The sequence below is a fragment of the Pyxicephalus adspersus genome, chromosome 3 (assembly GCF_032062135.1).
Source record: "Pyxicephalus adspersus chromosome 3, UCB_Pads_2.0, whole genome shotgun sequence".
Classification (NCBI taxonomy): domain Eukaryota; kingdom Metazoa; phylum Chordata; class Amphibia; order Anura; family Pyxicephalidae; genus Pyxicephalus; species Pyxicephalus adspersus.
Genome location: NC_092860.1, coordinates 146342407 through 146368003, shown reverse-complemented (window position 1 = coordinate 146368003; position 25597 = coordinate 146342407). Strand labels below are relative to the sequence as shown.

Genomic DNA, 25597 nt, shown 5'->3' with positions numbered 1-25597 from the left:
CACTATAGGATATTAGAACCAAGTGTTTTCTACAAAAGTTCACACCTCTCATTCTGTTTCTTGGACAATCAACATTTGCCTTGACACAATCTCTTGTGCTTGGATTAGTGTGATTTAGTTGCCTGTGTGCCTATAAATGCTGGGGTATATCCTTAACACGTAAAAAGAACTGAAAATGCTGTTTTTTTTAACTGTAGAACATCTTTACTATTACAATATACTACAACCAGCTGAAAAATGAATAATAGGTAAATAGGAGAGGAGACCATGAATTATGTGAGGAAAGGGGTATAGAGGACAAGATACTTTGTGGAGAAGGGCAGTGCTATGTTTGCCATTGGATGGCATGTGCAGGAGATGGTTGTGCAGGGTATGATAGTGGGTAGTATGTGCACAAATCGAGTGTGAAGCTTTAACAGTAGCAAAATGGTTAGAATGAGATGTGGGGGGTTATAACTAGGGATGACCGGGCGAGATTTTAAAATTCGTTGTCACGGAGAATCGGGCCGTTCTCGCTTACCGAATATGTAAGCGAAAACGGTTTGTGTAAATTCGGCCATCGAGATCAAATTTTTTGGGACGTGCAAGAGCAATCAGGGGAGCGGAACTGACAGCTCTGCTCCCCTGATTGCTCTTGCAGCCCTGTAGTATCTGTTCTTGGATAGAGATTCTCTATCCAAGAACACAGGAGTACCGTGATTCCCGCGGTTGCATTAATTGATGAGCCCAGCCGCGGTACTCACACTGACCGGAGGAGTAACACGGCTGCATTCATGAATGCAGCCGTGGGAATCATCCTGTAATGGTTACCGCGATCTTCCGATAGATTAGCGAAATTCGTGGAGCCATCGGAAGTTGGAGGAAAATTTTGCGTGAATGTCAGAGGCATTCTCACTCATCCCTAGCTATAACAACAGGCAGGATGTGCAGGCGAGGCAATTTGAGCAGTAGAGGAGTGCTGAGGATATGGCAGGAGGGCGTATGTACAGAGGAGTGCAAGAAGTGATAAGTTAAGACAGGGGTATGTTTAAAAAGAATCATGACAATATGTGTAGAAAGAAAAAGAGGGTATGATGAGTGGTATGTGCAGGGAAAAAGTCCAGGGGGTATGCCAGTGGGCAATATGTGTAGAAGAGGAGCGTGGAGATAGGACAGTGATGCAAAGGAGGAACGTGGCGGGGATGATAGTGGCAGAAGAGGAGTGAGAAGGGTATAACAGAAAACGTATTGTAAAAGGGAAGACTATGAAGGGCTTCACATGGCTTTTTTAAAAATTTTTTGATGACACTTTATTAATGAGAAATCACCATTTAAGAGTTAATCACTATGAAATATTACAGTGCACATTCCATGACTAAGTATAGACACATACCAAACTGCTTCCGCATGCAGGTCTGGCTTACACATTGGCACTTTTAGAAGGTTAATTGTATTTTTCCACATTTGATTTCATCCATGACATCAGCTGTGTGCGACCCTGAATAGATTCGTTCGGCCTGTGTTAATCATCAGAAATGTTCAGTGTACAGCAATTGGTGTCAGAGATGCAAAAAAAAAAAAAAAAAACCCACAAAGAGCAAAACAAAAAAAAATCCACTGGCGGAAAAAGAACAAAAGGTCATGGGAGGGTAAAAAATTGTTGATTGTTTTGCTACATTAAACAAAAAAGAGTCTACCGATAAAAATGCAGACAAAAGACAATATAGTGAGCTGGTGCTGTGGGCTCCCACTGGCTCTAACATGTGCTGTTTATCTTTCTCTCACTCGGAGACAATGACTTGACTGATTTATAAATAAGAATGTGTTTGTATTTGTTTATGCAGCAGGTGAAGAAATACAGCTTTTGAAAATTAAATTGGCCATGCACCAGGCAGTCACATCTGGGCCATATTTACCACGAGCGCTATGTTAGTTTTCGCCGCTTGAGATCTCTGCATGGAGATATGAGCAGCAGGAAGGTGTGTAAATCTTGCATCTCACCCCCTCATGTAACAAAATGTACCCAACACTGAACATAGATGTAAACCCAATCACTAAAATCTTATATAAGCTTTTAGATGTTCAAGGAATTTAAAATGTTTTTTATTTATTTTAAATTGCGGCTTCCAGTAAGGTAATTCCAAGTGAACCTGATATGAAGAAATCCACTCTAAAAAATGATTTGCCGTATTACTGAATGGATAGATAGATAGATAGATAGATAGATAGATAGATAGATAGATAGCTATAGTATCGGTTTAACAAATACATGAAGTATTATTAGAGCATTATGAACTAAGGAGACAGCAAAGCAGATGAAGCTTGTCTTGCAACTTCCTTTTTAGGCACTGAGTAAGTGACGGGTCACTGCTGCATTGAGTCGTCAGTTTTGCAAACAATGAGCATCCTTCATCATAGCTGGAAGTATAAAGGATATAAGCATAATCTGCAGGCTAGAAGGCTGTATGTTAATATGCAATATTTCATATTTACAATATTTAGTTTATTTAAATCTTTTTTTTTATTTTTATTTTACTCTACTAAGTTCATTATGTACAAAGCCACAATGCACTGCTTAATATAGCTCCAAAATTAGGCACTTATTCTGTATACATATTTTGCCCTGTGCCAAAACCTTATGAGATATGTTCTTTCCAAAAATGCCAGTGGCTAGTCTGCTGTGGCTAACCACTAACCTGCAACAACTATTGAAACAGGAAAAAGTCAATAAAATGTAGTTTTTACATACGCTACATGCTTTTTCTCCTGGGCCTCTTCTTTAAGTATGAATTTCATTTGCATTTAATGTTTATTTAAGGGCTGGAATAACCAAGTCCTATTTGCAAAGGTCCCAATATCAGATAAATGTAATATTCAACAACTGAAGGTATTGTACTGCATTAAATATTTAATTTTATAAAATAGTTTGTAGTGCCCGGTTGGGGTGTGTCCTTTGCATATATATATATATAAAATGCAGGTGTTAGTTTAGCCTTTTCACTATTTCGTGTCTGATAGTATATTATATTGAATTTTAATGGCAGGCAGCTGCTTTTGCTGAACACTGAGCACCACCAGAATGCAGCAGTGAGACTACTTGGACTAATTGCTCAAGGCTGCACATTCTGTAAGTACGGACAAGCTATATTCCCTAGATTGAGAACGTCAGTATGGAAAGACTGGTGTTGTCCTTAAAGTAACTCAGCTCTCGTTTTCTGTCTTTCCTTGGTACAGAGTGCAATATAATCATCTGACAGCTATGTCTGCTGTGTGCAGATGGCTCCTTTGTGCACAGGAGAACGGCAGTTAGGAGACAATTGCTGCACCAGAGGACTCTTTTAGATTTTTTGAAGTACAGCTCTGGGTTAGAAGCAAGCCCAGCAGAATTCTTTTCGTGTCTTCACTATTGCATAAACTTGCCAAGTACCTGAAGAGTTCTCCTGAGCACTGTCTGCAAAACTAAGTTAATATATCAACTGGCTCTAATATTTACCAAAATATAATGAAGCTTATTGTAATTTGTTTCAAGTATATTGTACATAATTACATTTAGCTGTTAGGTGGAAGTTTTCAAATAAATTCCACTTTTTTTCTTATTGTAATAACTCTGATGTTTACAGGGCTAAATAGCTCAAGATGAAACTTTTATACCCAAGTAAATGAGAAAGAGCTGTGACTTTTTCTCCAATCTATTCTTAAAAAAATTTAATGGTTAAACATAAGCAGCCTTTGCTGTGCTGCCTGTTTAGTTAACCCAATGAGCTCTAGGAATTCTTTGTCCACATAATAAGATAGGGTAATAATAATTTGAAACAAATATTTGTTCATTTTATTTAACTTTTTTTAACTAATGTTTTAATTTTGTTTAATTAAAAAGCTTGTTTATTCATTAACAGAGGGAGAATTTTCATATTCAATGCAGATAGTGTCTTGGTCAAAGTTTAAACCTGAGAGCCCATTGATGCAAGTCAAAGTGCTATCCTTATACTCTGTCGTGAACATTGCACTTACACTGAATGGAAGTTTTACATATACCTTTAATTCTGTAGGAAAACAACTCATAACAACTCCAGGTAACCACAGCACTAATTGCTCTGAATGTATTTGATGTGAAGCTTCCGTAATGTATCAGCACAGCAGAGGAAGCATTCATACAGATATTCATCAATATGAGATGGATGGGCAGCTTTTCAGATAAAAATCAAGTGTGGATATCACGGCATCTGCTTAAAAAAGCTCCTGCCTGGTAAATCTTTCAGCTCAGATGTTCAAAAAAAAGCTCTTTCATACAGTCAAGTAGGTGCTTATAATATAAATGAATAATATAAAGCTATAATTTTTATCAAGAATTAATGGACCATAAAATTCAAAATTTAAGCGGTCATAAAGGTGGGTTTGTATAAAGTAATATTTTCCCAGTAAATGTTGACAGCATTAACATTCTGGGCTTTTTCTACATTCACCTGGCACATCATGGACATGATAGAGCCTGGAGAAATGGGTTGTTGGGGTCCAAGGATTAAAAAGTTGTATTATTTCCCTTATTATTCCAGGGAGTCATCAATAGAGTGTATTTTTTTTTAATTATTGATAAGTATAAAAAGATACCAATACATTTCTCTTTTCACCTTGTCTCCATCCTTATTCTCAGTACTGTTCATCTCATCCATCCTCTCCCAGCCAATTTCTGTTTCAATGCATGCTCACTCCAGCCATGGAGACATTAGTAGACCATGTCTGTTCACTGCGTATAGTCTCCATAACATATACCAATATTGGAGGACAGTTGGGAGCCAGTTGTCACCCCATAACAGGAAGCACATGCAGCTTTATCACCTTTATTCTTTTAATAAGAATTGCTAATTCAATAAAGGTTGAAATCAATCTAAGGGTTCCTTGAGCAAAAAGCAGTTCAAGTGACACCATTAATATTTTTAGCTACTGCATCTGTATGGGTGACATTCTTCCCACCAGTCAACAATGTAAGAAGCATTCTTCTGTGAGTTGTGGGTATATTAATTAAAAAAAAGGGTTCCCTGAAGTTATTTTAAGAGTTCCCCCATGTTAAAATGGTTGAGATAGTCTGCTTTTAGCCCCCATTTATGTAAAATTTCTCATCCTCTTCACTCTGTAGAATGGATCCAAACATGGTGGAAGTAAAGGTGGAAAACTTAGCTCCTGTCCAGTCTTTTTGCACCCTGAAGCCTAGAACGACAGCTAACACAGATCCAAGGTACACAATCATCTCATTTTCTGTTCAGAACTTAAACAGACATAATTGTGAGCATTATTCATTCTTTTCTTCTTTTACATAATGTATCTTGTGTAATTTTTTTTCACCCATTAAATATCGTGCTTTGCTAAAAGAACTTTTATCTTTTTGTACATTGCTGGATAAGTAACCTGCTGAGAGTGTCTGCTGTTCGCTAATGTGGCCAAAGAGCCATTATCTGGCGGCAGTGAGCATGGCTCATCACAGCCTCCGCGGTCTTTAAAAGCATTTGGAAGCTTTGTTTAGAGGTGAACAGTCACAGAATGCCAGGGCTGAGTACGATACCCAGAGTCATTAGCCCTCTCGTATCTCAAATCAACGTACTCCATTTTTTCTGCCTTGACATTATCCAAAGCTTGGCTTTAAAAATGGAGCCAGGATTCAGAGTGCGGTGCTTAATACATGTGGGCAGGAAAGTATTTAAAGTGTTTTTACAGCAAAAAAGAAGTATGAACTTTTTAAACTTTTTTTTATAGAATAGTGAAAGAACACAAAACCAGAAAAGCAAAAGTGCACCGGCCTTGGGAAGTAAAGCATGCTTTACTATGTGTTGGAGAAAGGGCTACTAACAAAGAACAAATGTGTTTCTAAACAATTGTTCTACTTTCCAAAACTCAAAAAATATTTGAAGAGTTGTAAAAGTCTAAACATGCTTTGGATGCAGTGATAAACAGAATATATAGTAATGACCGGCAAGTTTCTAAACTACTATCTTCTTTAATTAGAGCCTAATATTTGCAACCCAGCAGCCAATCCACATATGTGTTTGGTTGCCACCAAAACCCATAAGTCTCGAAGGGAGGTTCTAGGAGATGCCTTGAGGCTTTTGGATTTCTCTGGTAAGCAGATTCACGTGATTGGCTGCTCTCTTTTAGTTGGCCCATACAGAGTTTTCGAGTTTGAGGAATGGGTATGGGACCATAGAATATGTCAGCCAGTGGTTGTTTATATCTGAAAATGGAGGCAGTCATTTCATGTACTCCAGCCATGGCTGCAAGGTATTTCTTTAGTATTGGTGTAAACAGTCAGTGCCAACTCTCTGGCTCTCCTTTGCCACAGTCATGCTCTACTTGCCTTGCCTAAAGCTGTTTTAAAGCATGCCAGTGTTACCGTTCTGCTCATGAATCCCTCTTTTTGCTTGCAGGGCAGGTGAAGATGTGCAGCAAAGAAGATCAAGAAGTTACAAAGTAATTGATGTTCGACCTAATACTTTACCCAGCTTGTTTCTGCATGATAGACTTCTTGGACATTGACCCTGGCTCAACTTTGACTCTGTTGCCTGCTTACCAGCTCCTGTCTGACCTTTGATTGTCCTGACCATGCTAATCAGTTGCAGCCTGTCTGATCCTGGACCCTGTGGACCTCAGTTCTTGCCAGCTGCCATCCTTGACCTTGATCTGTTTGCCATGTGATCCTCCTCATCCCTGGTGGGGAGAGCTTGAGGGTTGTGATCCAGTGACAGTCCTTCAGCAAAGCAGCCTGGTGACCACTATGGTTACTGACCTATCACTCTTTGTGGGTTGGTCTTGTGAAGAATAGGCATCACTTAGACCTTATGCCACAGGTAATCCCATGCCACCAGGCCGGGAGCATAACCCTGACAGCCACTTAGATTGACCACGCCTGTGTAACGCATCCTGGCATGCTTGTAGTTTCCACTAGGGGCGCATGTGATAAGGTGACACCCCATAACGGCAAATGCATGTATAAGGTCTTTCATCCCAGGATCATCAGGTAATATTTAAATAAATGCTACATATCTAAAAAGACTGGAAACAACTTTTGTCACTTAATTGACATGTTAATGTCATTGACCTGTACAGTCCAGAAAAAAACTTTAATAAAAATCAATGATCAGTTTTTTTTCCAATAAATAAATTATTAATGACTCTGTGTCATTTATGGATCATTGTTTTATGTCTTTCTGAATCCTGTTCCAAACATTAAGTAACCGTACAGCTATTCCAGTCCAGGCCTGTCCTCTATTTGTTGTCGGTGGGCAGTAACTGTGGACCTGTTCTATGGACATTACCTTTCAAGGTCGTCTTTTTTTTCCAGTAGTCACACATTGCCAGCACCATTTTCTGTCTTACTCGCTCGTTTGCTAAGCAGTTAGCTTCTTAAATAGCGAGGTGTGAACCTGAGCGGATTGTCTTTATGAGCTGTCACATCACCTTTATTTCAGACACTGCGCCACAATGGACAGAGTTAAAATCCCCATTAAAATTTCCATTACTTCTCTGCATGCTTATAAACGTGCATTAATTGTCAACGATATATGAGGAGTTCCAGGGACACTTTGTTATTCATCCTTTTAATGTAAAGCACTATTTAGTCGTAGTGGTCGAATGTCCAGGTTTATTCTTTACAAATCTGAATGCTTTTTGATATCTTTAAACTGATTCTTTAGCAAGTAGTTGAAATGTATGCTAAGGGATTACTTTGAGTCAGACTGAGCTGTGCTATGCCTTAAAGTGTTTTTTTGGAAAATAACAAATGCACTTTGGGGGATTTATGTACATTGAAAAGATTTTTAACAAACTGTATTACAGATTCATACCTTACTCTAATCAGGAGAAAAACTTGTTTGTTTTACCACGTCCTTTGCAAACTGATACCCGAATGGGGGCTCAGCACTTATCATAACCACTTGGTGCACCAACGATGAAAGCTGCAGTGTCCCCATTCCTCAAGAATTAATTAAACTTTATGCAGTATCCCAATACAATTGATATGGCTATTGTAGCCTTAAATATAACTTTAATCCCTTAAAGTTATATTTAAGAGATTCCTTAAATATAACTTCTATCTTAGTGCAAAATTCTGAATTCTGACATTTCTGGGGGCTTGAGGTTATTGACAATTTTTAGAGAATAACTGTAGATGGCTGCAGTGGATTTACACAATGGTGCAAGCATTCAGGCATCATCCATGGTCAGCTTCTACATGGTTTGGCTCAATGATGAGTCAACCTGGCTCAGAGGAAACAAGTTATATAAAGGGACCCTATTATACATGATCTGTACCTGTGTGTTTTATGTTCATGAAGTTCAGGGTATGTTCAGGGCAGAAAAATCATTCCATAAAGATGAAACAAGGACACATCGTTTGGTATGGTGTAATGGTCAAATGCTTTCTGCCCATTTCCTGTTTGTAATCTCTATAACTATAGAAAATTGTCCAATAGTATAGGATATGGATTATAATCATAACTAATTATGGGTAAAAATTGAGATTTCCGAACTACAGGAGAGTTGAAAAGATTGCACTGTAATCTCAGAGACCCAAAGCTTATTGAATGTAACCAGTCTCTCGTAAGCACATTATTTATTAAACTCTCATCCTTTATTTCTTCATGAATATTTAATATCCTAAAGCCAATCTTCAGGTATGTATATACAAAAAAAATATAAAAGGTGACAGCATTTCAAAGATTTTTTATAATATATATATTTCAGCTTCAGATCAGGTTAGAGTATCCACACTTTAAGAATATCAGTCAAACCTCAAACACTGAGGCAACTAAAAAGCAGAAACTTTCTCCTTCTCTTTTTTGCTGTCTGCTTCACTCTCTCCTCTCTATTTTATTCCTCCCTCTCTTTTTCTTCTTTCTCTTTCTTCTCTCATTCTGGGCCTGAATTTGATTTATTAAAGTTCTCCAAGGCTGAAAAAGATACACTTTCATCAATGAAGCTGGGTGATTCAGCAAACCTGGAATGGATTTTCTGAAAATTATTTGCTATTTGATAGCAAATGTTTTGAACTGGACCAGATCCATTCCAGATTTGCTGGATCACCCAGCTTCACTGATGAAAGTGTATTCTCTCCAGCATTGGATAGCTTTAATAAATCACGGCCTGTCTCTATTGCTTCCTCTTTCCTCTCACACTGATTTAATAAAGCTCTCCAAGGCTGGAAAGGATACACTTTAATCAGTGAAGCTGGGTGATATTGAAAACCTGGAATGGATCTGATCCAGGATTTAAAGCATTTCCTTGTAAAAAACAACTGACTTTAAAGAAATTAATTTCAAGTTTGCTGGATCTCCTAGCTTCACTGATGAAAGTGTATCCTCTTCAGCCTTGGAGAGCTTTAATAAACCCGACCCACTCTCTCTAGCCCCCTTTCATCTTCTTCTTTCTTCTATCTCTCTCTCTCTGTCTCTCTCTTTTTCCTGATTCTATCTTTTTTTTCTCTATTTTGTAACAAGTTTCTTTCTTTCTCTCGTTTCTCATACCCACTCATCATTCTTACCATGAATCCCTCCAGTGCACACCTCTCACATGAAGAAAATTCATTACATGGGTTTAATATTTACTGATACACGCACTTACAGTAGACAAGGTCAAAATCAATGTCCTGATTAAAAATCTGTGACCTTGTCTAAAGGCTATCTTGTGACTAGGACATTATATGCATTGCAATTTATCATCAGATGCACAGATATATGTGAGCCCCCTACACCACACATTAATGTCTCTCCAGTCTCTTAGTCATGTTTCCTGGCTGCAGTTTAATCCATTTGTCATTTTTACGAACTAATCATACACTAGGTTAAGTCAGAATTTTTTTTTAGAGTTCTGCTTTAAAGTGAGAATTTAATGACAGGGTTTACACGTACTTTGCACTTTTTGCTGGAGCCCTAACATAATACATACTGACAGGTAAGCTGCAACATTTTAGTTTTTGGGTTTTGGATATGCTTTAGGGTAATATACCCATTTTTGACCTGGGCTAAGTGATAGTACTGAGTGAAACAAAAATGTTTACATGGAATATGGTGGTCAGCATTCTCTTTGTCTGGTAATTCTCTCCAGCCTTGGAGAGCTTTAATAAATCAGGACCAAAATCTCTAAAGCTGTGGTGGGCAAACTTATTGGCTCAGGGGCCACAATGAATTTTAAAATTGGACAGATGGGTCGAGCGAGCATTAGATGGATGGAGAGTGTTGATATGAACTGATATAAATTATGTGTAAAAAGCCCAATGGGCCGCATATGGCCCGCAGGTCCTAGTTTGCACACGTCTGCTCTAAAGTGTGTCAGAGAGAGCCAGGAGGATGAATTATTTTTCTGGAAGACCGTGATGTTGCTGATCCTCTGCGAGGGAAAACATTGGTTGATTGGTTTTATGATCTTGTTTTGGAATAAAAATAAAAGTGGGCAGGGTGCCCTGAAATTCGAAATGAAATATGAAATTAATTCGGAAATCCCTCACATTACCTTCATTGCCATTTTCATAGAGTAGGACCATGTTTTAAAGAGCCACCTTGATATAATATGTATAACCTTCACATATAATTAATAATGGATGCAGCAAGGACCCTTGTTTTAACAAAATCTTTGAAATGTTATTTTACCCTTTTCATTTTTCTTTAAGATTCACCAACACTGCAGATATGGCAGACAAGGCTGTAAAGGCTCACAGTAATAAAAACAAAAAAGTGGCCATCATCTTTCCTTGTCTGCCTCTGGTAGAACAATTGAAGAAATGTATAAACTTTGTAGCGCCTTGAACGGCTTATGCATACAATAAGCTTTGCTAGACGCTGATACACTAAATTATCCACTAATTTGTGCCTAAGATTGTCTTCCACAGAATTCCATCTTGTTCCATTTAGATGCTGTACACGGCAAGGCAATTCTGCGGCTCGCTGTCACGTCTGAAGTGTACAACCCATTATGGTATGTAGCTCAATCATTCTCTTTATTACGATTTTCTCAACACGTATTTATCAAACACTGCATTCCCGGCACAGGCCCCGGAGAAGGCAGTACAGCCGCGTCTCTTTCTATTAGTTTTAATATTTAAAGTTAACATGTGAAAATCTGCAAACAAAACAAGACCTCGGGCACAGACCTATATTAGATTTTCATGTCAGTTTAGGAGTAAAAGTTAATTGGTGATAAAGGTCAGGTAACTCGATCAAATTAATTTAATGTGTTACAGTGGATTTATTTGAAGCTTAAATTTAATCTAATTATATGTTGCCTTCCCTGGTCTCTCCTTTCTTCCTCTTCTTCCTCATCAACATACTAATTCAATTTTTAAACTTAACTTTTTCTTTTTTCATTACATATTATATTTTAGACATAATGACATAATCATTGGCAGTCTGCTCAGTTTATTCTCTTCATTCAGTACTTATTCAGTTAATTCGGTACTCTTCTAGGCAGTAGGCTGGCTCTTTGGGGGAGGTAATCACCAAGTCATCAGGGCTGTATTTATAAGTCAAACCGCAATGCCATGCATACCATGATATTCCTGGCTACATCTCTTTTTAAACAACTCAAAATGCAAGTAAACAACATCCCTGAAATCTTACAGAAACTATAAAAGGTTGCATGTCAAAAGCTATTTTCACTCTTTTCACTCTGAAGTTTTTATATTAATCCATGGCAATTTTGCAATTAGAACTTAACTGGTATAGGCACACAGTCATATGCCCCTCTATCACAAAACTAATAGGCAGCTGCACTGACACCTATTGTGCAGGCATATCATAAGATCATTAATATCAGGAAGCTGCCCAGTGCAGTGACATGCAGTCAAAAATTAGCAGCACTGAGATGCAGAAACTGTGAAAATTGTATTTTTGTTAGCAAACTACATATCATCCAGTAAGATTTCAATTTTCTTTCATAAGCCCACCCGTGAGGAACCTTCAGCAAAATGATAATTATTTTACTCTATAATCTATATAAATACGTCAAATTTATGTTGCAGGAAACAATATTTTGTAATTGTTACACAGTGACACTAGTATGGCTAAATATTGTACACACAGTGTTGTTAGGTTCTATGGATAAGCAGTAGGCACCCTGCTGTGCCCCCCCCCCAGGAAAAAAAAAAAAAAGCAATCCTTCTTGGTCTGTAGTTTAGTGATCATTATCATGGGACATGTATAGACATGCATTGGATTTTTGCTGGATACAACTACAATCATTTTTCCCAGACAATACTTATCCACAGTGTGTACAAATGCTAGCTGACTCTGCCCTCGATTTGTTCTTGTGTCCATTTGTGTTCAGACATGGCAAGAATAAACGAGAAGAGTGAACACAAGCAATAAATGTTCTTTACTGCTGTAGGTCCAGGCTCACATGTTCTTTATGATATATGTAGCTACACTCTATAAGGAATCAAATAACTCAAAGGCTCCCATTAACTTAGAGCACGGAACATGAAACAGGAAGGTGAATTATGTATTTTACAGAGGAGAGAATTAACAGGAGAACAAGCGATTCCTATGGGAAGACTTATGTTAGAATTTCCTATCATCCACCCACAGATATGTGTCACGTGTTCTTTCCGTAACCCTTGTTCTGTGCTCTACTTTATAATTAGTTCTAATGACACAATATACCTCATTTTCTTAAAGAAAGACAGAACTTTTATATTTAATTTGTCATCACTATATGGCAAGAGTTTTATTTAGGAAAAATTGAAGATTGAAAGACCTCACAGATAAAAGTAAAATGTGACAGATGCTGCAGAGCTTTCTGTGTCAATGTGGCCCATTTTCCATGCATCATATATGATACATAGAGAGGTTACATAACATAACTATCTTGTAATTTTCAATTGACAATCCTCATTGAAAAAGGAACACACTTTATGGCCCTGGTCTGATGCTAGTGCTTACCAGACACAAGTCCCTCACTCTAATGCCACCCTCTTCGTCTAAAGCAAGTGTCCACTCATCTTCGAGAAGCTAGTTGTGCCGTCCCAGCACACAGTTCCCCCCAGGACTTCAGTGCCCAAGGGATGTTGTCGGGTAAAGTACTGACAAAGGACCAGGAGCACAAAGATAATGAAAGTCCAAAATACAGAGCCAAAGGTCGTACAGAGGTAATCAGTCCACCAAATCAGGTATCCAAGGGTAAAGACAAAGCCTAGTCTGGGGTCACAGACACAAGGTCAGCTCGGGCAATATACACTCACTGGATCCGAAAACCCAGATTGTAAAGCCTTAGCACCAACTGTTTTACTTAACACTGTCCACCGTGAAACTTTACCATCTCACTCCAACTGGAATTTGTGTCTTTATATAAGTCCCAGACCTTATCCCTAATCCCACAAAGCTCAGCTGTCTGGGCCAATATATATTGGAGAGGAGTTTACCAAACAATAAAAGAACCCTACTCAAAGTATTCTACTAAATATCTGCTTCCCCAAATGACACTACAACTAGAACACCACTTATACTCGACAGTTTATCTGGAACAGTCAGAATAAAGGATCTTTCAAACACAACTTCTGTCTCAGACCCCATTACCCTATCCACCACCTATTATTGAAAAGCTTTCCTTGGTGAGTCTTAAGAAGTAAGTGTTCTACCTACACACCATTCTAGGAAGTTCTCCCATGTGATACTAACACTCCAAGGTTGAAAAAGCTGAAGTCCAATGAATGAAAAGAGCAGCCAGTGAAAGTAAGGCTGGGGAGAAAAGGACTAGACGAAGCTAGTTGTCCACCGGCCAAGAAATTGTCTACATTGTCCATTCTTAACCATGGTTCCATAGAACCCAAGGGTCCCTTCAGAGGTTGCTGGAGATTTTTTAAGCTATTGTTGCTTGAACATTCATCACATGGTACCTGCCTACTTCTGGACCCAACACAACTTATCAGAGACAGTGGCATTACATCAATGATCTTTTTTAGATGCCTGGAACCACTCGCTTTTCTCAGTGACCACCAACATAAGTGGAATTTTTCTCACTGACCCACAATTATTACTTTTCAGACCAGAAAAGTTCAAGATAACATGTATTCCAAATCCAGATCACCAAGTATTCCTTTATTGAAAGCCATTTAAAAACATTGTAAGCAACGTTTGAAATTGTATTACCAAGGGTAAGCTTTTATGGATTGGGTTTAATTCAACTTTAAGCTGTACATGTCCACATACAGGAATAGGAATGGTCATTCAGTATTCTCTTTAGCACATAATCAAATAGGAGTCTTGTCTCAGGTGGTACTTTCCAGAAACAGAATGGGGCTCCCATGTTCCAACCTGACACCACCTTCTACAGAGGCTGGTGGAGCACTGCTGGCATGCTTAATTAGCCCTAGATCTATAATAGTAATAGCACTTCAAAATCAGCGAGTAATCCCAAACATCTGAAATATAAGCCTGCCTTTTCTAGACAGCATAACTAGAGCTTTTATAAAATGGAAATGTATATTGTATAAAACAGATTATGTGTACTCAATAATTTTTATTAGCTGTCAAGTGATATTAACAATTGAAAGAAACCTGCAGGTCAAAGTTGTATTCTTCTGAGGAATAAATGATTTATTATGACACATAGAAAGTATGGATGTCTGTCATCCCGGTTTGCAGCTTGAACAGATTCAAATCTCTACACAAAAGTCATGCACTAATGATTGTGTTATGTGATCAATATACATAGATACAGTATAAAACAAGGCACGTCCATTGGGATGGCTTGAGTGTTACCATTTTTCAATAAAAACTGAACCGAGCTACAAATGGATTTTTTTTTCTGGACAAGGCAGGAATTTTATAATTATCTGACGATGTGCCTGTTATAGAGGCTGACCTCTCAGGAGGCCACTACACACTTCCAACTACAAATGGAATAATTTGTTGGAACTAATCATCTTTAGTCGCAACTATAGCGCCCCTGCAGAAATTAGTAGGTCATATTCAGCACGTTTGTTTAAAATTGCTTAATATTTTGTTTTTTTCATTTTACCAATAGTAAAGACATTTTTAAACTTTCCAAGCATGATCATATTCCTAGGAACAAGAACTAGAAATCATGATATTTCCCCCTGGGATGCACACCCTATATCACATGCAATGTTATATAAAGTATATACAATGCTCTGTGATCCAACTCCTCTGGGTTAAATGGCACCCAGCATCAGTCTACTTACGTCTTGGGAGACCAGGGCATCTATGACAGGACCCTGCAGGCAGGTCATCACACAGCCTGGGCTCACAGTACTTTTGGACAGTTCTATTAACATCATGGCCTTTATTGGCCCCCATGGAGGAGAGAAGGAAAAACCTATGCCTTCTTGTAACCAACCTGAAGACTGGAGGAGTTAAGATATTGTGAGATTTGTAAGTAAATGCAAAGGATTTAGTATGTTTTAGAACTTTTTGCCCACTGCTATTATTTAAGAATTACAAATGTTTATTCTCTCCTAATTCTAGCTTATTATAGTAATAAACAGGATGCCCACCTGTTCAAGCACATTTACAGTCTTTATTGACCTTTTTAACATTGGTGAACCCCTTAAAATAACATCCAGGTCTTCAAGGAACCCCTACTGTAATTGTTATATTCCTAGCACATTAGGCTACATACACACTTCCAATGGTTTTTGCCCAATAATTGGCCGAGGGCTGATATCGGACAAGAATCTGAAGTGTGTACAGTGCGTCGGATCCACGGATGATGAACGATGAAGGATCTTAATGCAAGTGAAGGTAGAGAGCGTGCAGCGGGGGGCCACTCCATCATTCTCCCCCGCCCCTCTTCATAGACCAGAACAATGCTGTATGTATAGGATTCGTTCATGCATCGCTCAGTGCATAGTCGTTGGAAAGGATCATGAAAGATCCTTTCCAACGACTATAATTGGAAGTGTGTACGCGGCTTTAGTGTGGTAGTCATTAGGAAGAATGCCTCTTACATTGCTATCTGATTTCACAAAGAGGAATATGGGTAGTCTGATTTTGTTTTTGATCCCACTGATGTACCCTCAGAACCTTATTCAGCTAGTGGGTGTTAGCAGCACCAATGCTATGAAATACATTATATTTCTCTTTATTGGACCATAAAATTCCCAAATACACCACCCATCCTAATTTACATCAACACCCCCCACCCTTGCCTCTTATATTTCCCAGAGCATGTCAGTAACAGAGCTGTATCTTAGTGCTGGCTTCTCCTGCACAAGGACATCTCATGGACTGGTATAGGGCTGTCCCAGGATAAAATTGCCTCCAGATAAGGCAGGTTGTTTTAAGATTTTAACATATGTATTAAAATATGAAAGGGGAACAGAGTGTATACAATTCGTTTTACAAAACGTGTCTACGGTGTAAACTAAGGACCAAGCCCTACTGTGTGATGGGAATGCTGGGAGGACATTAAGCCACTGATAGTAGACTGTGCTGATTTCATTAACACATAAATAATAATGTATTGCACACAGAGGAAATTACAGCCACCAAGAGGGAAATGAACATGCAAATTGTATATCTACAAAGTAAAAAGTACAATAATAAGGGCTGTATCATACTGAAGATCAGAAATAAATGAGAACTGTCACTGTGAATGGTCGGAGTTAATCAGAAAGCTTAAAGTCAATAAGAAGGGCTATCTAGTTGGATGGCCACATTGGATATTCTGTGAATATGTAACACAGTTTGGCATATCTTGAGTACAGCCTTGGGAGAGGGAAAGATAAATCTAGACATAATGCAAAAAAAAAAAAGAATGTAAAATTCTCAATTATCAGTGAAAATACTGAGAAAATAATAATATGTTGTTATAAGAATGGCTTTTCATTAAAAAGATCCAATCATCATTAGGCTTAAAGTTGAACCGTTGGTAAGACCATTAGTTACCCTTGCAGTAAATCTGCTTCCCCTCTGCAATGGTGAAAGGTTTGTTTGGTTTGGGGGTGGATAGTTTATTAGCAGCAGAGTATCCACCATGAGCATCTTTAAAGCAATTAGATTTCTGTTGTCTGGAAATGATCTTTGGTGATTGTTTCCAGTCACAGGATAACAATAGAGCATTGTCCACACAGTTCTGCTCTCATATATAAAGAGGGTAGAACAGTAGACAAGTAAGTTCCTTCTTCTACTGTTTACTTCTCTATTGAAAAGTATTGTGGTGATCCCCGTCTTTGATCCTCCAGGACAGATTGATGAACGATGGGGGGTAAAATACAAATGGTAGGACTTGAACATCCAAATTATTGAATGGTCATAATTACTTAGGAGACAATAAGCTTAATGTCTACTTGTATCCTTAAAAGCAAAGGGTTAGCCACTACATTTATAAAGGGTATATAATATAGGGTATATTAGTGGGATGGAAAAAATAAAAGTAATTTATAATACTGTCATTACAAGTATCAACCACACAATAACCAGAACAAAAGATGCAGTGCAATAATAATCTTACAAAAAAAAAACCTAATCAATAATTTTTGTTTAGATGCTGTTCTTTAAATGAAATATCCACTGAAGGTTTGTCTGGCGGTTGGCAGGATATGATCACCTGCAGCCTAGGAAATGGTTTCTGGAGCCCCTGGTGTGAATATCTCTTTCATAGGATCCTAACATCATCACCCAACACTTTCAAAAAGATTTTAGCTTTGTGGATTATAATAAATCTAACATGGAGGGGTAATAAAGGAGACTGCAGAGCAAGATTTGCCACCACCATTGGTGTGGGATGAATGTGTGTAGTGAGCTGGTGAGTTCTCGAGAGACTGATTGTGTGCATGCCAACGTATTTGTTGTAGTTGTTGTAATTGTTTCATATTTGGCTGGACTTATATTTTAAAAATGACCTGTGTTTTGCTTTTGGCAATAAAACAGGTCCACTTAGGGCTGGGGTTTTGCCCAAAAAAAAACATGCATTACCAACATGCATTGCGCTTCAGTTGGTTTAGGATCCAAAAGCAAACAGGGCACCATTCAAATGAGGAATTATACACAAAAAGGCCATATGACAGGGCTCCCCTTTAATCATGGAGTCTGTAACATTAGGGAAAAAGAACTGTAGTCTCTACAACACTGCGGATACAAACTAGTATCATGTGCCCTTTCCTAGTCCATCTGGTCTGATCTCACAGAACTATAAGTGTAGCACAGAAAAAAAAATAATGTTGGCCATTAGAGAAAGGTTTAAAAACACACGGTGCCCCGACTACAACTCCAAAACTGCTGACTTAAAATGTGCACGTGAGCATCAAGACTTACTATTAAAAAATGGAAGAAGATACCTTGGTTTGATAAATTTTTCTTTAAGTTTATTTGGTTGATCGGGCACATTATTTACCCGAGGAAGAGATGGCAGCAGGAAGCATTGTAGGGAGGCCAGGAGACGTAGTGTAATCTACTGGTAACAACTGGTGCCAGATAGCACAAGACACCATGGGCTCTATAAAACACCATCAAGAAGTCTTGTAAAGTCCATGGTTTTAAGGGGGGTCTACAGATGTTTTATTGTTTTCGCTGATTGGTCTACATTGTAACAATTTACATTTTAAGAGTCAGCAAACAGATGTATAATGCCAGAAAATGCATCATTCCATTGGCATCACACAATACTCAAAATATTAGGCAGCAGCTTACATTTTATAGATAAGTCTATATATATATATATATATATATATATATATATATATATATATATATATAAATATAAGATACTGTATACTTTACACTCAGGGAATTAAGAAATCCCCTTTTAAACCATGCTTATGGGCACCACTACCTTGTCAGTTGAGGAAATATGAAAATACAGACTTCTCTGTTCTTAATTAAAAATGCAAATTAAGTGATTTAGTGCCCCCAAACTGCCAATATATATGTGAGATTGCTGTGTTTATCTTCATGAATGTTAAAAGACTGATTCATCTTTAAGACTACATTTAATCCTTGGCCAGAGAATGTTTATTGCCCATTAAATCTCCAGAACCATTTTATATACTTCCAAAAAATGGGGCAATGTATTAGCATCTGCCTCATATATCACAAAGCTTTAATCAAATGAAATCTGAGAAGTTGTTGTAGTCTGCACTGCTGATCTAAAGTATGTTGGCTGGGTTGTGTGTAATCATATAAAACTCTTCTCTTTCAGTTGTTGGATTCACCTAATGGTATCTTGCTAACCTGCTTGAAGGACAGTAATGGGAAGGGGTTCATGAGATGGCTATATATGAAGAGTAATAAACTTTAAAACTAAGTGCACCCTTTTATATCTCCATTCCTTGCTCCCTGACCTAAAGCACCATACCCTTTCCAGATGCGTGCCTTGTCCATACTGAAGGTAAGCTTCTATGGGGTTCAAAATCCTCAGAAGATAGTCCCATAGAAGTCAAAAGGAATCTACCGCCCAAGCATGGCCAGTGCCAGGTTGCATCAATATATGTATGTGTGTAGAGGTGGGTAGTTATCTTAAGACAGTAAAGAGCCTTTTAGCCAAGACTTTTTTTAGCTTTGGATATTAATGGATATTGATTATTGATAGTGCTTGCGAGGGGAAAGGGGGTGTCTACAATGGAGTCTCATTTAACACATAAAAAAGTGCTTTTGGTGACACTATAGAAAGTTTAATCACTCTTACAACATTAAGCAAAAATAATAAAAAACGTAGTAGTAATAATAATAATAAACTAAAGCTTGGATGAGTTGAGTTCGTGCTTACTTGGGGCTTTTAGGGGTCACCTTGGAACATTTCCAGTACTGCTGTTGAATGTTTGATCAAACAAACAAATTAGAAAATTATTAAAACATCTCATTAGTAAAGAGTGTAATTGGTGTAGAGATTTGAAGCATAAAAAAAACATTGGGCTTCAACACGGTTGAAGAAACCTATGGACTTCCGGGTAATGTGCTTCAGTGTTATTTGTTTTGCTTTTTGCAGCACAAATCAGTAAATTGGTAAACCCCAACCTAGAAGTCTTCCTTTAAGAATAGATGTTAGCCCCACAGGGTTAAACAACAAACATTTTAAGGGCAACGAACACAAAAAGGAGTGCGTTCTAGTTGCAAATAGATGTGTGACATTTATAACCCATACTATTGATTTCCGCCTTACTCCGTGTGAAGTGCAGAGACATGTATTCCGCACACATATCACCATTCTGTGTGCAAAGACTACAAATCCCCCTGCAGGTGAATCGGCCTTTAAATTGGATCTAAACATGTTTATCAGAAATGAAACCTGTTAATCTCTGAAATTTGTGTGTGGCACGAGCTGAGATGACATGCCTAGATGTCTAATAATCACCCCAAGGATTAGGATAATATTTAATGCTATTATTGTGAGAACAAATGCTAACCAACGTGAGTAGAATACAGTTTTTTGGGGATTTACTAATATAGAGAATAAATTAAGGGCTTATTTACTGGTAATAAAACACACAACCATCCATTGAGGTTTATAAAAATCCTCATTTGTTGTTCTTGCAATGATGCTCTTGAATTTCTCTTTTACAACATGAAACAAGTTCTAAACATTAGCTCCGGACCTTTACCATCTTCTGGAAGTTACTCAGCACTGCAGCTTAAATTTCTACAGTGCACACCTGCCCTAAACAAGTAAATACATAGGTGGACTGCTGGATATGGAACCTGTGTCTGATCAACATATTAGTCTATTGACCCGTGTCTGTACTGAGATCTGACTGATTTCTGTCTGTTCATGCCCTTTATTTCTCCTGCAAATCAGTCTCAGGGCTTACAATGCTCTCACATCCGTTTTGCTGCAAGTTGAATATAGAACAAATTAAGCACACCAAGCTCAAAGACAAGAATAGCTTAAAGTTGAATCAGGTTGGCTATAACATCTTAACCCACCTCTGTCACTTTGCCCAGGAAGGAATTAGACTATTTAGTTTTATCTGTTGGGGAGATAATGTATGCTTATGACAGTTAAAAGTGCAGGTTATCAGTCACAGAGGTTTTCCAAAGTTTTAATCTGTCTTCTATTTCTACCTTCTTTTTAGTAGCCTATTTGGGATAATTAATTAGATTGAAACTGCATGCCTTAGAGGTAACTCCGGATGCTTCTTCGGCAGATCCCATTCTACATAGCCTAAACCACAATCAGGTTATATGAAGTCAACTGACTGAATAGCCTGCTGTTCTTAGAGTCTTTTAATGGACTACCACAACTTTGAACTGACACCAAAGAATTGTAGAACTTATTATAGTTGTCAGGTGGACCTTCCAATCTTTACACCCCTACCCAACTCCCTAAATGCCCTGTACTCATACCTGGAGGAAAATAAAATGTAGATGTTGTGGGATCAGCATTTGAATATCCAGACACTTTTATATACAATCAAAACATTTTCGTAAGAATAGAGTAACTTTACACATTAGTGTATAACCTTACACTTTAAGTAGTGGCTACGTTACATAATATAAAAAAATTAGGAATAAAAATCATTCTCTAAGCCTTAAAATGTATCTTTCCTAACATATGAGGAAGTCTGCTTTTCGCTATATAGCCCCAAATTTTTGGATTTTTATTCTATAAGCACCTTTGTAGAATGATAAAACGATCTGAGAAGCCTTATAAATTTTAACGTCGTTTATGCACCACCAGAGGAAAAGCAGATCCAGACCGTTCGCTACGGTGGAATATTTTAAAATCTGGATATAGTTCTGTTTCACATCATTACCTGAAAATAGGAGTTATCATTATCCGCACTATAATTTTCTTGGAATTAAGCAGCAGTCGTTTAATGGCTGTATTAAAACATATCTAAACTGTCTTCTACTCAGTACAACTCGATTAACACTTTGCTAATTTGTACAGGTGTAAAAAGACTCAGCCTGTCTGTTATAGGGAAAAAAAGGATGTCAAGTTAAAAGCCATGGATTGAGAACTGCTACACTTAGCATCATTACTGCATGTGCACTAGTGTTGGCCATATATATATGGCTCAAATATTTCGATAATACTATGTTTAATCTTCACAATCTTTGGATGGCTTTTTACTACTAGCGACCCATTCCACAGTCCATGGTAGACAGCTGTGAAACCAGCGTGCAGATTTGACTATGGGTCTTGTAAGTTGTTTTACTTGATAATACTGGTTGTTTATACAGTATTACACTCACCATTAATCCATGTCAAGCCCAAAAGCAATAGTTCCTGGTAAGTCAAGGTTATTACAGAAGAGCTGACGCGTTTCGCCCCCGATGAAGCTTTATCAAAGAGAAATATAAAGCTCCACTAGGGGTTGAGAACTCTATGATTGAACTTCACTAGGGAGGAAGCAAAACTCATCAGATTTTAACTTTGGGTGCATGCTTATAGGATGAATCAGGGGGTCTATTAAGCTTTGCAAAATATATAGACAGCACTTAAGTATACGTCCTCTGTTGTTGCCATGATGTACAGGGACTACAGTCCTAGTTCAAGCTACTGTGCAAGAACTGCTGAATTAAAGTGGAAATAAACCCGCTATACTCACTTTGTTTCCATTCTGCAGGTGCTGCCATCTTATTTTTTCTTCTCTTTGTGATCTTTGGCCTTCTTAATTGGTCAAGCTGGCAAGGAAGTCCATTTATTGCCGCAGGGGAAGCGGAGATTGCCCAGTATGCTGGCACAGCTCAGCTTTTTGATACATTCCCAGAGCGTTCAGGCAGGTTGAAGGGTTAATATAAAAAGGGACATCTGTCCCTTTCTGCAATAATTCTCTGCCTGATCATGGATTTTTAAAAGTGGAATTTTAGTTCCACTTCAAGGTGCATTACTACTGATCTAACTTAGATAGAAGCAACAGATCATTGACTGTTCCTGTTTAGTGTTTTTAGTTTTTATTTTAAAAACACCTGGAAGACCTTAAAGTACATTTCAGCAAACATTCACAAATCATAAATTATCCACGACGTGACTGCCTAACAAAGCAATCACAACATGCATTATAGAAATGACCCATGTGCTATTTCTGTTTTCATTTAAAATATGTAGCCAACCTTAAGAGATTGTCCTGAAATTAAGTCGTTATGAATGGTGGATAATTCTCCTTTTATAGAGTGGGAGAAAAAAGACAAGACGGGGGTTTTTATATGAGGATTAGCTACAAATAAAGGTAATTTCTGCATATTCAGAAGAGGCCAGAGTCTAGATGTCACGATAAACTTGGCTGCACGGGTCTTTTAGTGTTTATCTGTTGAAAGTCGGTGATTACCGGGATACAGTCAAAGCAGCCTTTGTATGTAAGTAAATTGGTGTGAAAAGAGAGAGGCGTAAGAAAAGGTCACGCTAATCTGCTTTGCAGATCTAAGTCTCTGTAAAACCTAGATGAAAAGAGATGGAGTCATAAAAAGACAGTTTTTCGGCAAAAAGAAGAAAAAAAAACGAGGATACAAAGCAATTTCAAACAAGAGGTGAGTAACAAACAAGAGGTGAGTGAGCAATCAGCAATTTACTAAAGCTATGCTGCAAACAATGCAGCTTATTCAAAATAATTCCAGTTTTACTAAGTAGAGTTGTCATTGAGTATATTCCTGCATAAACATGAGGTTGGGAATCAACCACAGTATTGGCTGTATTAGGTTAGGTTATGTGCAGCCTGGAAGTACAGACCCTGATGTACTCTGTCCTGGGTAATCATGAAGTTTTCCAACACTTAAAAGAATCCACACAACAAGAGACCCTTCTGTACTGGAAAAGGGATGTGCATCGCTTTAAGTAGTCTTATGCCTGGAGTTCAGCTTTGAGGGCTGTTAGAAATCTGCCGACAGCCTGAATTCCCCTATAAACGCCTGATGAATGTCATACAAGCTGAGAATGAACAATATGTATATAGTGTAGAGCGGTAATAAGCAGATAGTAGATTCGCTGCACAGTCGCCCCATTTTAAACTGTTATCCAAAAGTCGCCTTCTATTCTATACGGAGAATCGTGTTTGCACAGCTACTGGTTACCAACCGCCGCTTAACAGGGTGTGTGGGCGGCTTTAGTATTTAATATTCTTCATTACCATGTGAATTATATTTATAAGTTATTCCAAAAGGATGACGTTTAAATGAGCTGAGATAAATGATCTTCATTAGCTGTAATGATAGCCATTAACACTTTCACTACAATGATCCAGCTTAGATTTTCTGCACCATTGGGTCAAGCCATTTTTTGAGCACAGGGGTTATCAGCTTTAAAGATATTAGGCCTTAAATGTGGCTCCAAAAAGTATTAAAGGGACAAATAAAATACATATATGTATATGTAATGCTAACAACATACAAAAAAACTGAAGATGTACTAGAGGAGATCATAAAAGACTGCAGATATGACTGTGAAGATGGTCTAAGTATGCAAGCATACTCTAACAGTGAGTGCAGACACACTACAGGAGATGGTCAGAGATTGTGAATATACTACTGGAGATTTCAGACATGCTAAAATTATTGCCAGAAAGAGAAATCTTCCTGCAGAAGACAAGACTGGTGACATGTCACATTAGACTGCCAGAGATTACTGCTATTACAGCCCTATGCAAATCAACATTCACACTCTTAGTGTTAGCAAAGGGTCACTCAGCACATACCTAAGGGATGTATGTGGCCCTTGGGTCCCAAGTTGAGTACCAAAGATTTATCCACCAATACCAACAGAATGGACAGTTTGGACTTGTGGTTGACTGCAGCATTCTACTGCAGGCTCAACCGAATGCTCACATTCAATTGATTGGAAGTGATTGGAACCATTTTTGGCATATTTACAAGTAGCTATGGTAGATTGTAGTTGGTTCCCAGGAGTGTCAAGTTGCTTTTTGCCATGTGATTGTTTTTCGGTTCTGAAAGAATAGAATGGTTGTCAAACACTACGGTTACATAGAGCACCGGGGAGCTGCTATCCGCATGTTTTTTTGCTTTCTGCATGTAGTCTTAAAAGGGGCCTGAAAGTGGAACTGTATTCCTCTATTTATCTGCACATACAACACAGGTACAATAGATACCTGTTGATTCCGTAAGTGTAGTAATTACTGCAGTTTTTTGTGATAGCCTGGCAATTATACAGCCTTACTCCTGAATTCAGAGTAGCATTACCATCCTCATGGACTGGAGAAGATATACTGTACTATCACGGGAGAACTTAAGTGATCCAGCAAACCCGAAATAGATTTCCTGAAATAGTTTGCAATATGTTGTCAAAATTGGATCAGGTCTATTCCAGGTTTTTTAGACCACCCAGGTTCTCCCTTAATATTTTATGTCCTCCAGTCTTGGAGAACTTTAACAAATCAGACCCAGTGTTTCCAGGTTTCAGCCCCCTCACAACATTCTCATAACATTTACTATCCTCAAGCCCTGTGGTACCTTGGAGTCAAAAAAGGTAAACATTGAGTAAAAAAATCCCAAAAACTGAAGTTGGCAATAGGAACTGCACCTGTAAAGAGGGGCCCGGAGCAGGGAATACAGCGCAGGGTCACATGACAGAGGTGCTTGTCCTGCCCGGGAAAGAAAAGGGGGGAGTATGAATAGGATTGGATTTCAGTGAGAGGAGGGATGAAGATGAGTCAGGGTCGGAAGTTTAAAGGGGGGTGGAGAGTAGTAGATAAAAAGGACAGGATAAGGGAGGTACAGCACAATTTTAGGAGAGA

At 38.2% G+C, this 25597-nt stretch overlaps 1 protein-coding gene and 1 long non-coding RNA gene across 5 annotated transcripts in view; one reads left to right on the top strand and one right to left on the bottom strand.

The window, feature by feature from the left end:
• LOC140327293 (uncharacterized) overlaps nt 1-7111 on the top strand; it is a 54147-nt gene extending 47036 nt beyond the window's left edge. For 2 of the 4 annotated variants that reach the window (XR_011920016.1, XR_011920019.1), the window contains 2 exons: nt 5114-5212; nt 6396-7111. This is a non-coding gene — a long non-coding RNA (uncharacterized lncRNA). Of the gene's footprint in view, nt 1-1823; nt 1959-3023; nt 4053-5113; nt 5213-6395 lie in introns of all 4 variants that reach the window. The other 2 variants (XR_011920017.1, XR_011920018.1) reach the window with 2 other exon arrangements.
• Nucleotides 1-25597, bottom strand: part of CTNNA2 (catenin alpha 2) — a 1156022-nt gene that overhangs the window by 690991 nt on the left and 439434 nt on the right. The gene's annotated exons all lie outside the window — the stretch shown is intronic.